At 50.2% G+C, this 11,319-nt stretch overlaps 1 protein-coding gene across 4 annotated transcripts in view; it reads left to right on the top strand.

Annotated features, from left to right (window-relative positions):
• The first annotated feature begins 9,906 nt into the window (after window positions 1-9,906).
• Window positions 9,907-11,319, top strand: part of LOC126643174 (DNA-binding protein RFX2-like) — a 62,665-nt gene continuing 61,252 nt past the window's right edge. For 3 of the 4 annotated variants that reach the window (XM_050321388.1, XM_050321389.1, XM_050321386.1), the window contains exon 1: window positions 9,907-10,053. The gene's annotated coding sequence lies outside the window, so the exon portion shown is untranslated. The remainder of the gene's footprint in view (window positions 10,054-11,319) is intronic. The other variant, XM_050321387.1, reaches the window with a different exon arrangement.

The raw sequence follows: 11,319 nt of genomic DNA, 5'->3' as shown, positions 1-11,319 counted from the left end.
TCCTGCCTTCCCTGGGTCCTGATTGTTTAAACTGGAGCCCAACAGCACATGTTTATTTATTTTATATATTTATATATATATATATTTATACATTTATCATTATAATACATATTAATGCATTTTATTGATATTAATTTCTTTTTAATGGAGGATCATCTAGCTGTTCTCAGTCATTTCTGGCTGATAAAACTGGAGAAAAGCCAGGATTTTGTTTATCCTCTTGAGAAAACAGCTGTATCCCTCAAATGAATTATTGCTGCCGTTTTGCTGGTGCAGACCAAGAATCCCTAAACACTGGAGGTTTTTCTCATGCCAATTCTTCTCTCCCTTCCCCCCTTCTCCCCTCACAAGGGGTGGGGAGGGTTCAAACCATTCAGCTGATGAGCAAACCTAAGGGATATGTAATTAGGGAAGCTCCTGCCAGAAGGTCAGGGCTGCAGCTGGAGCAGAGGCAGGTCCAGAGGACAGAGTGGTGCTGGGGATATTGCAGCTGTAAAACAGCATCAGCACAGTGAGATGGTTGATTCCAAGGCAGCCCCAGCACCTCTGAGTTCTTGCTGGGTCAGCTGTTTGCCATCTCCTGCAGTCTGAGCCTTCCCTGGCAGCTCCTCTGTGTTCCCCTCTTTCCCCTCCTCATCTCTGCAGCCTCTCCAGAAACACAGAATATTCCCAGTTGGACCCCCAGGGATCAATCATCGAGTCCAGCTCTGAAGTGAACGACCCATATGGGGATCAAACACCTTGGCACCATCAGCACAAATCCCTTTTGTGGCTCTGTTCCAATTCAGGTGGCCAATTTATTATGTGGAGCACAAACAGCAGCCTGAAAGTTGGTGAGACCTGTAAAATTCAGACTCCTGCCCCTTGCCTTGGTCCTCAGCCAGCGCCTGACCAGGGGCACATCATTCCCAGTGAACCAGGGAAAGAGCCAGGGGCACAGCCCAAAGGTTAACTGAAGGGGCAGGAGTAGCCAGTTCTATTTTTGGAGATCCCCCTGAGCCAACAAATGAACCTTGGACGAGCTGCTTTTTTTATGTCCTTGTCCGTCAAGCGGAGGTTGCGTCACCCCCAAGGTAAATCCCGCGGTGTTTGCCAAACTCCTGCTGGTTTTGGGACCTGAAGGGACCAGGCTGATGGGGAAGGACCAGGTAAGAGCAGGGATGAGCACAGATGGTCCTCAGGTAACGCTTCCAGGGGCTGTTTCACTGCCTGTGGGGGTCAATTGATACCTTGAGGTTATTGATTGGTGAAAGCTCAGCCCTTTACAAACAAACAGGGGGTTGATAAGCTTGAAATAGCAAATGCAGCCACTCTGCTCAAACAGCACCTTTGCTGGCTCTGTATTTACCAGGAATTAACTCGAGTGGAGCCCCAGGGTTCTTGTTTTCCAAGACACCAAGAGCAGGGTGGCCCGAAGAGCTCCAGGAAAGGGAAGAAATGAGTCCCAGTAGAGGCTGGGAGAAGAGAGGGCTGAGAGGGGACCTCATCAATCCATACCAACATCCCCAAGGGCTGTCAGAGGACGGTGCCAGACTCTGTTCAGGGGTGCCAAGAGGCAGGACGAGGAGTAGCAGGCACAAACTAAAACATGAGAAGTTCCAGCTCAACATGAGGCAGAACTTTTTTCCATGGAGGTGGCAGAGCACTGGAATAGCTGCCCAAGGAGGGTGTGGAGTCTCCCCCTCTGGAGATGTTCCAAACCCACCTGGACACATTCCTGTGGCACCTGCTCCAGGGGAGTTGGGTGGTTGGACTAGTTCCCCTTCCAACCCCAATATTCTGTCATTCTGTGAAAAGCAGAATAAAATCTACTCTCTGCAGGGACATTTTCGGTCTCTGGGGCTTCAAAGGGAATAAAGGCCAGCTTCTCCTCTGATGCCAACGAGCAGAGCTCTGCAGGAGGAGCCCTGCCCTGGGTGTGCTCCCTGCCAAGGTCAACATCTAAGGCAGAGCTGGGTATTTCACACCAAAGGAGCAGAGAAATGCAGTGTCTCGGTGTTTGGCTCTGTAAGGCTGATTAACAATTGGAATGTTGTCTAAAGGATCAGCCCACCTTTGAGTGCTAATATAGATTATCCAAATAAAATAAGTTGTCTAATGCTGGTATGAGGTTATATTTTTAGTTTGAGGCAGGTTGGAAGACCTGTCACGTCTGCTGCCCTGAGAAAAGGCAGGTCAGGAAGAGTGAGAGGTGGGGAGAAGTTCTTGGCTACAGACAGAGCCTGACTGTGGATCAAGATTTCAGAAGATACTTGGGTGATCATGGTGCACAGGAGAAACTGTGAAAATCCTAAAATCCTTCCCTTTTGGAAATGCCTTTCCATTACAGAGTCACTCTGAACACACAAAACTTCACTCTACCTTTAAATTGTGCTTGTGATGCAAGACTGGGAGAGAGAAGATGGCTGCACATTAAGAGCCTTGAGCTCTGCTGATAACACAGGCTCAGCCTCAGAGGGGGGACTGAAAACTCCACAGAATCCATGCTGTTCCTGTTGGTAAATTCTATGGTGAGGATACACATAAAACCTGCAGTTAAGAGTCTGCTCGGATCCCATCTGGGTTGTCCATGCTGGGATGTTACAGCTTGTGGCCTCTGTGATAGAATTCCCCTTTTCCTGAGTGCAGGCACATTCCTGGGGGTGTTTAAAAGGTGTGTAGATGTGGCACTTGGATTGGTGGTGGGCTTGGCAGTGTTTGGTTAACGATTGCATTGATTTTAAAGATCTTTTCCAACCTAAATAGTTCCACGGTACCTTCATGTTTCTATCTCACCTCGGCATTTTCAGGCATTTCATGTGGTGAATGCAGGGACAGAGGAGACAAGAGCATTAGGATAAGTAGAAAGGCCCAGACTGACAAATGGGGCTGTGGTAATTCAGGTTTGTGTGTGTCAGAGCACCCAGCTGTGGTTGGGAAGGCTGGTGGAGAGGCTCCTTCCTCTTGGTTTGTTGGTGAGGCACAGCCTGGCTGTGCTGAGAGCTTCGTTCCTCTTCACCTCAGTCACGGGTTTCCTGTGCCCTGCAGAACATCACCCCAGCCTCTGGTGAGACAGAACAAATTCCATTTGCAAGTTCTTTCCTACCTCAAGCAGAGTTCTTTCCTACCTCTCTTCACGCAGCTGTGGACAGGGTGGAAATGAGTTTCTCCTTCAGCGTAATCATTCCCCATTCAGAACAAATCCCGTCTGCCCATCTGAATTACCCAAGACAGTTACATAACTTCTAACTGTTATCACCTGGCATTGGATCTGAAAGCTATTCTGGGCTAGGATTGCTCAGATAAAGCTCCCAAATTTCCAGCTCCAGAGCCACTGGCAGCAGAGTGACTCAACCCGGAATGCAGTTGCACCTCAGGGCATTGACTCGGAAGATAACGGGGTGTGTGGAAAACACGGGATTTCAGCAATTTCCACTTGAAGCCCAACGAGAGGAGAATGATTGTGCTGAGGAAACAGGCTGCTAAACATGTGATCACAAGGCAGGAAGGAAGACAGAAGAGTCTGTGTTTATGTCATGGTCATTTCTAGACTTAAACTGGTCATGGTGTCTTGCAACATCTTTCTGGTCATGTGAAAGGGTCTACAGCAAATAGGTGTAGGAAAACTGGGAAAAAACCCCACCAAAACAAAGCCCCAAACCCCACAGATACAATGAAAAGAAACACACACACACTGAAGTCTCCACCAAAGTAGCTCTAGATTAATATCCAACTCTCAGCTGTCATAAATCACCACAGCCAAGGAGTCGCCACCAGGACACACCAGTTGATAAGTGACCTTTATCTGCATCTGTCTGTGATTAAATGACTCCTCTGCAATTCTCAGAAATAAAACTGGGCAAAAAGTATTTACCCTGCCTGTTACAGGCACAAACTTCGTTTAAATTTATTTTGATACTCATTAAAACCTGCACACTGGTGCATTTTGAAACAAGGCAGGATGGGCAAAGGTTTTACACGACATGCAGAGTATAGTGTGTGACATATGCATTTATAAAGTGTGAAAGCAGTGGAGAATTAAGTTTTCTTGCCTATATAATAATTTATTTTGATGCTAGATATCACCTCTCATTGGAGGTCTTGCCTATATCCTGTGACCATTAAAGTTAAACCCAAATTCAATGCTATCTATGCCCATGGGTACAGATATGTCTGATACATTTCCATGTCTGAAAAAGAATTTGATGGAAAGCCATTTGCTCCAAAATAAGATGGATACACAAGTTACATGGAGGAGAGTTGTTTCCAGCAGCTCAGAAAAATCCCCAATTGCATCTCCAGAACTCCAGTAAAAAGGGAATTCCCTCTTTTCTCTGCCTGCTGGGGGCCAAGAGCACTGGGGTTCTTCCCCATCCGTAAGCCAAGGGACTCTGCTGCAGTGGTGTCACAATGTTTACCAGGCAGAACAAGGCTGTGCCCTCCCCAGCAAGCTGTGTTGTAAGCAGGAAAGGGATGAATGTGTAACCAGAGCAGGAGATAGAGACGTCTAAACAATCTCTTGGTGACACCCAGCCCAGGTGCCACTCTGAGCCCTGAGACAACCCACACCGAGAAGTTGCTGATGATGGTTGACTGAGCTGGAGTGGGGTGCAAGACCTCTGCACCTGCAATTCAGCCTGAAATGTTAATAATCCACTGGGCCACTTCATATTTTTCTGGGGGTTTTGTTTAAACATAAACTCACCACGGTAAAACAGTTACAGAACTTCAAGATTCTCACAGTCCCCAGCAGGTTGAGCTTCTCCATGTGAGCAAACTGAACCTTTCTGTTTAATATTTAGGTTTCAGGTTTCCAGCAGGGTGTGCTCAGTTGGCCAAAAACTCTTGTATCAGCCAGAGGGTGGTCAGCAGGACCAGGGCAGTGATCATCCCCCTGTGCTGGGCACTGCTGAGGCACCACCTCAAATCCTGGGTTGTTTTGGGCCCTTCATCCCGAGAAACACATTAAGGGGCTGGAGTGTTTCCAGAGAAGGGAGTGGAGCCGGGGAAGGGTCTGGAGCACCAGGAGCAGCTGAGGGAGCTGGGAGGGCTCAGCCTGGAGAGAAGGTTCTCCGTGATGGTGCCTCCCATGCAGGTGCTGAAGGTGACACTGCTGTGGCTCTTCTGTTGATTCTGTGATCTCTTCCTTTCCAGGCCTTTCACTCTTCCATCCTGTCCATCACTCCCTCCCAGGGTGCTGTTTATTCTGCCCCTCCCTGTTCTTAGCACCTGTGGTGCTGGCAAAGAGGAGGAGCCTTGTTTAAATTCACCTACAAAAGTTGTGCCTTGCACAGAAATTCCACTTAAACCTTATTCCTGCCCTGTTCAGCCACTGAGAGTTTAATGACGCAGATGTTGCCTCCCTGCAAAGGCTGTGTTGGAATAAGCTGTATTGAATCAGTTATATCAATATGACCCTGTTTGATTGTGCCCAGGTTGTGGACACATCCTCCTCCAGCTTCTGTGGGCCCAGGAGGCTGCAGCTCCCTGCAGGGGGTGGCACAAAAACCCACAGGCACTGGGTTTTTCCAGGGCTGTACCCACTGTTTTTTGCAGGATTTCCAGGCTGCTACAACCAAAGCAAACAGATAACCCTCCAGATAAATGCTTAGTCCTTTGATTCTGCTGGAAAGAAACTTCCAGAGCAGTGGGGGAAGAGAGCAATTTAGGTTTTTAGGTTGTTAGGGGGAAGACACAAGGTTGAGAAGGGTGGCCCTTTCAAATGCCACGTTGGCAAGGAAGTCTTTGCCAGGGATTGTTGGGATATTTGCTGCCATCCAAGGGAGACAGGAAAAATGGCACAATAAGGGTTGGACTCCCTCTCTTCTTTCTCCCACCTTCAGCACCTACCCTTTGATTTCAGGCTGGGCAAGGCAAGGAAAAGAGTGCCCTGGGATGCTGCCAGGACAGGACAGAGCACTCTGGAACTCTGGAGCAGACACAGCCTGGATTTCATTTTCCTGCTGAAAATGGGCAGAGGAGGACGTGGTATGATGCCACAGGGAAATTCCAGAGTGGCCTTGGCACAGCCACACTCAACAGATTTATCCTCTTAAGCCTGCCCAAAAGCACTGGAGGATGTTGTTGTCTGACCAGCAGAGAGGTCAGGAGTTTATGATGGGGAAAACACACTCCTGGGGCTGTGGTTGGAGCAAGATCTCCCCCAGGGTTGTCAATCCACCAGGAATGTTGCAGCTCCATGCAGGAAAAGCCACCACTGCAGTTTGCACCAGTCCCAGTTTTCTTTGGGAATAGCTGGAAGGGAGATTTAATCTGTTCCTAAATTCACCTCTTGAGCTGTCTACCAAACCAGAATCTACCCCATCTGCACCACAACTTGAAACGATCATGAAGTTTAATTTTATCACTTAATTTTTTCACCCTGAAGGAAAATCAATTATCACAGTTTGGATGATCCTCATAACTTGCATGGGATGGTGCTGTGGATACTGTGGGAGGGGGGACGTGGAAAGGCATCAGTTCAGACTCCAAATATTTTGCAGCAGATGCCCTGAGTTCCCTCAGCAGTAAAACACAGCACAGTAAATCACACAATCACAGAATCACTACGGTTGGAAAACACCTCCAAGGACTGGGGGAACCTGGCACAGAAATCTTCCAGGCAGAAAGTGCTGTGTGGGTTGGTACTTGTGTAAAAACAGGGATTCTCCCCTTTAAACAAGGGAACTATTTTTCTTTTTTAAGAAAAAAAAAACAAACAAAGAAACAAACAAAAACCCCAACAAAACCAAAAACAAAACAAAACAACAACAAAAAACCAAACAAAAAAAAAACCCGCAATTTTCTTGTTTGTTTTGGCTACAATCCTCTGGGAATTTTTTAATTCAGCAAACACTTCAAGGGAGCATCTTAAATTAAGGTTTCATTGCCAGCACCCAAAACAACCCTATTTTCCACGGACAAACGTGACTTTTCAAAAAATCCCACTACTTTGCAAGTAATCTGCTTCTGTCCAAAGACTAATTTTTTTTTTGCCCAAATGTCCCTTTGGTGAAATCAAGTCAATCAGATCCTTTGAGCGGGGTTGGGTTTGAGCTGAATTCCAGTTTGCTTTGAGGAACGTGCCCTCCTGTGGGTGTCAGCGACAGCTGCAGCAAACCTGCTCCTCTGCGAGGAGAGAGAGAGGGAGACAAGACTCAAACTCCTCTTTCTTGACCAAAAAAACTTCCTAAAATGAGGCTCCTTCCCCTCAAAGCACCCCGGTGCTGTAAGAGAGGGATGAGATCTGGCTTAGGAACAAGGGGAAATTAATTCCAGTGATCAGCTCGACACGAGAGGTGACAGACAGGTCCCTGATTGTAAATAACAGCGCTGGAACGATTCCCAAGGATCCCAGGAGGACTGGATAACTTCTGTGGTCTGCAGGGTTTTATCAAAGGTGGTTTTTTGGGGCAGTATCAAGAATTTTCAAGGGTTATCAAGTGTGGATGTGGCATTTGGGGCCGTGGTTTAGTGGTGGCCTTGGCAGTGCTGGGTTCATTATTGGACTGGATGATCTCAGAAGGTTTTTCCAACCTAAATGATCCTGTGATTCTCTGAATTTCAGAACACTGTTGGCAAGATGCAACAAGAACCTGTGCTTTGTGTTTCACACAATAATTGACGCTTTGGAAAGAATAAGAGCACATCCAAATTTAATTTGCATTTCTTTTGCAGAGGTACAGATGCCTTTCAGTGGGGAATCATGCCCTAAAAATTAAACTGATAACAGACCTGAAACAACACTTTGTGGGTGATATTAAAGGGCATTGCAGGCACCTCTGAAGGATTTCATTAAGCTCTTGGCAAATGCAAGTGATGACTCAAAATCAACATGATGCAATTCAACATGGCCAAACACAATGTACATTTAAGCAGGAATAAGTGACCACGGTGGTGCAGGATCAAAAATAACTATTTATACCGTGTTTCTTAGGAAAAGCCTGGATTTTTCTGACAGGAAAACTAGAGGATTGCTTAATTTAGAAAACGAGAGATTGAGGGAATGAGAACAACCTTCAAACACGTCAGAAGGAGCTGTTAAAGAAAATATATTACTCTGCTCTCAGTCTCCTGTGGTGAAGGTGGATGGTGTATTAGATGACTTCTCATATCTCTATTTTCTATTTTAGTTTGTTAAGTATTACACCATCACCTAAAAGTTGATAATTTTAAATATCTGTGGTTTAAGTATCTAAAATGCATTAAGAAAGCAAGTTATTCCTCTCAGGAGCTTCTCAAAAACTCCATTAATTTTCCCCGTGTAACTCTAATGGTAATTTATCCAAAGCAGGAATATCAACCCTAAATCTGCAGACAGACCACATTCAACCAGCAGGTCCAGTCTCTCCAGTTTAAATTGCCTCACTGAGGCACTTTCTCTCCTTCTCTTCCTTTTCCAGTAACTCCTTTCCCGATGTGTTAGGTAAGAAAACGAATAATCCTGCGGCGTTTGGAGCGGGCTGTGTTATTGGAGTCTCCATGGGTACAGATTCCACACACTTCCTTGGCTTAGGCTGGGACATACTTTTCAGAAAACGTTACAGAAAAAATACATCATAAAAGCCTTTTATTGCATGTCAATAAGGTGATCCTGGAAATCGTGAAATTCCGGATGGGGATTTTTTTTTTTTTTTTTTTCCCCCAGAGCAATTGAAAAGTGCTGGTGGTGATTCTGCTGGGTTTGACTGAGGGGAAAACCACATAAAACCCCCTCAAACCAAGGTATTTCGTAAAGCTTTATTAAAAAATGCTGCTTTCCTTGGCAGCATCTGGCTTCAAAAAAAATATGGATGAGAATTGAGAGTGACTTACTGGGTTTCACTGTGCGGGCTTTGCTGACAAAATAAACCAGGATGGGAAGTGGGGAGCGGAGCATCATCCAACCTGGCCCTGGACACTCCCAGGGATCCAGGGGCAGCCACAGCTGCTCTGGGCAACCTGTGCCAGGACCTCCCCACCCTCCCAGCCAGGAATTCCTTCCCAATCTCCCATCTCACCCTGCCCTCTGGCACTGGGAAGCCATTCCCTGTGTCTTGTCCTTCCAGGCTGCTGTCCCCAGTCCCTCTCCAGCTCTCCTGGAGCCCCTTTAGGCTCTGCAAGGGGCTCTGAGGTCTCCCTGGAGCCTTCTCTTCTCCAGGTGAACCCCCCCAGCTCTCCCAGCCTGGCTCCAGCCCTGGGAGCAGCTCCGTGGTCTCTCTGGACTCGCTCCAACAGCTCCACGTCCTCCTGATGCAGCGGACCCAGAGCCGGACGCAGTAAATTAACCATTAAACGGATAATTTCATGTCATGGGGGCGATGCTGCCTCTCCCCCCCCCATCCACCTCATCCCCCCAAACTCCGGGAGCCTCATCCCGGGGTGGGAATGGGCCGGGCAGCGGGAGGTTACGGCACCGATTCACCAATATTCCCCCAATTCGCCCCAAAACCACGGCACCCCCCGGCCGCCGTTTGTTGTCGGTGACGTCACGGCCCGTCGCCATGGCAACGCTTTGATGTCACGGGGAGCGCGCGGCGAGCGGGAAGTGCGGGGTGGGGGGGGTGGGGGGGGAGAAACCAGGCGGCAACGGCGGAAACCGCTTTTTAATATTTAACGGTCGGGGAGGGGGCGATATCAACTTTTGTATTCTTTCTTTTTGGATTTGGGGGCGATTTATTTTAGGGAGAATTTTATTCGGGTTCGCTTTGGCCCCGCCCCCCTTCTCCCCTCCTCCCTCGCGGCGTCACGCGCCGGGGGCCCCGCCCCGCGCGTGAGGCGCCAAACCGCGCGCGCCAACTCCCGGCCACGCCCCTTCCCTCCCTCTATTGGTCCTCCCGCGCTTCGTCCCGCCTCTCCGTGTGACTGACAGGCGCCGAACCAATCACCGGCGGGGTTCGGCCCGGCCACGCCCCGCCGGGGGGCGGTGCCGGGCGGTGACGCGCGGGGGGCCGGGGTAGCAACAGTTGCCTCGAGACCCGGCGGCCGGCGCCATAGTGACCGTAGCCCTGGAGACTGTTACTTGCCAACGGCGGCAACGCGCGGCCCCGGCGGCCGGAGCCCAGCGCAGCCCGCGGCACCCGGCGCCGGCTTCAGGTGAGAGCGGAGCCCCCCCCCACCGTGATGGCGTGGGTGGGTCGGTGTCGGGGTCGGTGCGCCGCAGGGACCCCCCGCCTTCCCCTCCCTCCCCGTCCCGCCGCGGGATGCGCGTCCCCCGGCTTCTTCGCCGGGAAGTTGGGAAGCGGTGGAGGCGGCAACGCTGAGCATACCCCCAAACCCCCTTCCCCGGCCCCGCCATGGGTGTCCCCCCCGTGCCCCCGGGGCACCGCCCGCGGCGCGGCCCCGCCCGGGGACGGGAACGGGAACAGGAACCGCCCGGGGATGGGCAGGGGGGAAGAGGAGCGGCCCCCGCGCTTCCCGTAACTCCCCGATCCCGGCGGCGCGGCCGGTTGGGAACGGGCATTCGGGAGCGGAGCGGTCGCTGCAGGCGGGTCCGGCCCGGCTCCGGCGGCGGTGCGAGCCCGGGAGTGCCCGGTGAGGGTCGGGAGCGGCGCACGGGGCAGCCCCGGGGCTGTGCTGGGAGCTGGAGCCCTCCGTGATGTCCCTGTCCCCCGCTCTGTCCCCGTCCCCCCCTTTCTGTGCTGTCCCCGTCTCCCGCTCTGTCCCTGTGCCCTTCCCCCCCCGCCGCTGTTCCTGTCCCTCTCTCTATCCCTGTCCCCCTCTCCGCGCTGCCCCCATCCCGCTCTCTGTCCCTGTCCCCCCTCTCTGTGCTGTTTCCGTCCACCCCCCATCCCTGTCCCCCTTTCTGTGCTGTCCCCGTCCCCCTCTCTGTCCCAGTCCCCCCTCCCCGGCCGCTCCTCCTCTTCCCGGGGGTGGTTTCAACTCCAGCTCATTCCCGGAGTTCTCCGGAGCCCGGGGGATCCCGGCGCTCGCCTCCCCGTTGGGCTTAGGAACGAGCGAAAATCGCGGCGAGACCTATTTTTAAGCGTCTGTTGCCGTCTATTCTTGCCTCGGTTTCTCCTGTTTGTTTTGAATAAAGTATGTTGTGAATCAAGATCCATCTCCTGGTAGAGTGGGATTTTGTGGACGTGCCTATTTCCAGCGTGAGTTGCCGCTGTCTGATTAAATCTTTCCATTCTTTCTTCTTAGATACCACTCCAAAGCCTCTGTTTGCGTTTTGCTATTGAAACAGACGAGGTCTCACTAATTAAAACCCGGAATTGATAGTAATTTTATTAAATATTATTAAATTTACTTTACCTTTTTTGCACTTGGAAGATTTTTGAACCTTTAAAGGGTTTAAGTGATAGGTTAAACTGAGAGCTCATCTCTGGAGTCATTCAGTCGAGGCTTTTTTCATCT

The sequence above is a fragment of the Myiozetetes cayanensis genome, unplaced genomic scaffold (genome assembly GCF_022539395.1).
Source record: "Myiozetetes cayanensis isolate MyiCay16 unplaced genomic scaffold, myiCay2020 scf26, whole genome shotgun sequence".
Classification (NCBI taxonomy): Eukaryota; Metazoa; Chordata; class Aves; order Passeriformes; family Tyrannidae; genus Myiozetetes; species Myiozetetes cayanensis.
Note: the sequence above shows the minus strand (reverse complement) of the source record. Positions and strands in the feature narration are given on the sequence as shown.